Consider the following 3,209-nt stretch of genomic DNA (forward strand, 5'->3'; position numbering starts at 1 on the left):
TGTGTGTCTGAGTGAGACTCCCTACGGGTCCGCTTTGAGAGCGCTGCATAAGCAGCATAGTGAGCGGTCACTGAGAGATTGCGATAGCAATAGAGTTGGGAAATAAGACTTTGCAAACTTTATCTGTTAGACATGGCTTCTAAAATTGCAAGTGGCGGTAAAGGAAGAAGTAAGAGGATGATGACAATAGAAACCAAGCAGGAGATATTAAAAATACGAAGGAGGCGCATGCATAGTTAACCTTGCTCGTGAGTATGGACGGAACCGCTCGGCAATCTTCTAAGGGCAAGACTTTCCTCGCTGGGGGACGGACCTCGCTCGACAACAAAATGGAGAGGCTTCTTCTATTATGGATTAAAGAGAAGGAAATCGCCGGTGATATGTTTTGGTTTGAGAAAAGTTCTTGTTTAAGAAAATAAATAAATTCTGCGGGTTGGTTTCTGCTCACCTCCCTCTCCACTCGGCTCAAGTCATGTCGCCCCAGAGGAAAATGTCATTTATCCGTTGTATATCCATGTTATTTAAATTAACTGTACAGTAGATTATCGTACTAATTTTAAATATGTGTGTAAATTCGTGATGGTTTTAACTATAATTTCATCACGCGTTGCCAGTCAATGTGTACGTATAATTGACCTCGCTTTGCTACATCAATGAAGTCTACTGCTCACGCATGACACGGTAACGCTGATATGCTATTGCTCTTACAATGTCACAGTCACTGTTTCAGTCACTGTGTCAGTCACGGAGATGCCGATATGCTATTAGTCGAACGCCTTCATCTAGCTTGATGGCACAGCTGGTCGGGACGGAAGGAAAGAGAGAAAATCAGTCAAAAACGGAAGGAAGGAATGTTGTTAAGACTTTGCAAACTCTATCTGTTAGACATGCTTCTAAAATTGCTAGTGGCGGTAAAGGAAGAAGTAAGAGGATGATGAGAATAGAAACGAAGCAGGAGATAATAAAAAAAATACGAAGGAGGCGCACGCATGGTTAACCTTCCTCGTGAGTATGGCCGTAACCGCTCGGCAATCTTCTAAGGGCAAGACTTTCCTTGCCGGGGGACGGACCTCGATCGACAACAAAATTGAGAGGCTTCTTCTATTATGGATTAAAGAGAAGGAAATCGCCGGTGATATGTTTTAGTTTGAGAAAAGTTCCCGTTTAAGAAAATAAATGAATAAATTCTGCGGGTTGGTCTCTGCTCCCCTCCGCCTCCACCCAGCTCAAGTCACGTCGCCCCAAAGGTAAGTGTCATTTTTCCTTTGTATATGATATTTAATTTAACTGTACTGTAAATTACGTTACTCATTTTTAATATGTGTTTAAAGTCGTGATGTTTTTACCTAAGGTTTTTGCACACGTTGCACGCATTCACTAATTAACATAGGTTTGGATTGCCCGTCATACGAGCAGTTCAAGTTACGAGCGTAGCCGCTGAACGGATTAAGTTCGTAACACAGGGGCCCACTGTATTTGTAACAGGTTTGACTTGCCAGGGGATCCTGGGTAACAATTAGCATCCCTGAAAACAAAGGTGATGGGGGGATAAGGACACAACTCGGGCCTTGCCTACACATAGGTGTTCTTGCAAACGGGCATTAAATGTTTCCGTTTTGTCCTATTTGCTATATGTGGCCGGGCTTTTTGTTTTTTGTTGTTGTTGTTTTTTTTAATCATAATCTAATGTTTCAAAACCTCCAGCCTAAATGGAGATTTGCCCTAGCTTCCGGTTTTGTGGACACGCGTGCTCAGCTTCAACGGGGATTTGCGTCATCGCGCTATTTTTTTTCCCACGGAAGACTTCGGATACTGGTGACCTCAGAGGGAAAGTTCTTTCGAACTGGACAGAATTTGTGACATTTCTGCCGCCTAATGACTTGGCATTGCTTGTACATGTATTTGAAACCGCACTATGTGGTTTCATATAGGTGAGACTTTTTTTTTAAATAAACAAACGACGACGATACATGTAGACGACAGGGCGTGGTTGTTATTCCCTTATTTCCTCTCATTATCACGTAAGAAATCATCTCTTTTCCCAAATACATTGTCTTTACATCATTATCAGAAATAACTTTCGTCAGTTGCCATAATGTATGCTTTCAATCAACATTAATTAGACATTCACAATTTATTTGTGTCATACCACATATATTGTATCAATATTTGCTGACCAAAATTACTCCGTTTGGAGCTTTTGTTCTTTTGCCTCTTTTGCCTTGTCAATAAAGTAATGACTATCAGCTGTCACTCAAGCTCATTAACATGTCACACACACATATGTCATGGATGTCGAAACTGTCAAGCGACAGTGGACATGACGTCTCCATTTTTATTTTTCAATTATTTATTGCTGAAACAAAGCAGTGAATCATCCTGCTTCCTCATATGACTCGTTTTTATTTGCGTGCATTTTTGTGTTGCTTTTATGATGGCACGACCAAAAGAGAGCATGAAGACGATATGGAAACTGTTAGGAGCATAATGCAGTTGCATGTCAGGCGGGTGTGGTGACAAAAGAAATAACGATAAAACGATACTATGGAGGACCAAAAGTGCCAAAATTCAATAAATAAATGTACCATTCAAACATTAAATGTAAGTGTCATTAAATAATTTAATGTGTCATTAATTAATTAAAAGTGACATTAATTAAATAAATGTTTAAATAATTAATTTAAACGTTTCATTGAATTGATAAAACATTTATTTCATTATGACACATTTAATTATTTAATGACACATTTATTTAATTAATGACACATTTAATTATTTAATGACACTTATATTTAATGATACGCTGTTGCTAGGTTTCATCCTTTGCTTATCTGTCAAGCTCGCTCGTCAAAGTTTAATGGGCGGGTCCTAACACCTGATTGGTTACCCGCTCTTCAAGCCAAAACAAATCAATTTCAGAGAAGATTGACTTAGAGGATGAATGTAGTCCAATACGTTGGATGGCACGATAACATTTACATTTATTTGAATGGTCAGGCCAAACGACTAAACCCATGGTTGTCTGTCTCAAAGAATATCAAGAAAAATCCTATTAATAATAATAATAATAATAATAATAATAATAATAATAATAATAATAAAAACAACAACAACATTTGTTCAGCTGAGCGCTTGTTATACCGATTCTTTGCCGGGTTTATTTTCTACATCAATATCATCGTCATCTTACGCCCAGTAGGAGGCGGAAA

This window comes from Hippichthys cyanospilos, chromosome 18 (assembly GCF_059441005.1).
Source record: "Hippichthys cyanospilos isolate Australia breed blue-spotted pipefish chromosome 18, RoL_Hcya_1.0, whole genome shotgun sequence".
Taxonomy (NCBI): Eukaryota; Metazoa; Chordata; class Actinopteri; order Syngnathiformes; family Syngnathidae; genus Hippichthys; species Hippichthys cyanospilos.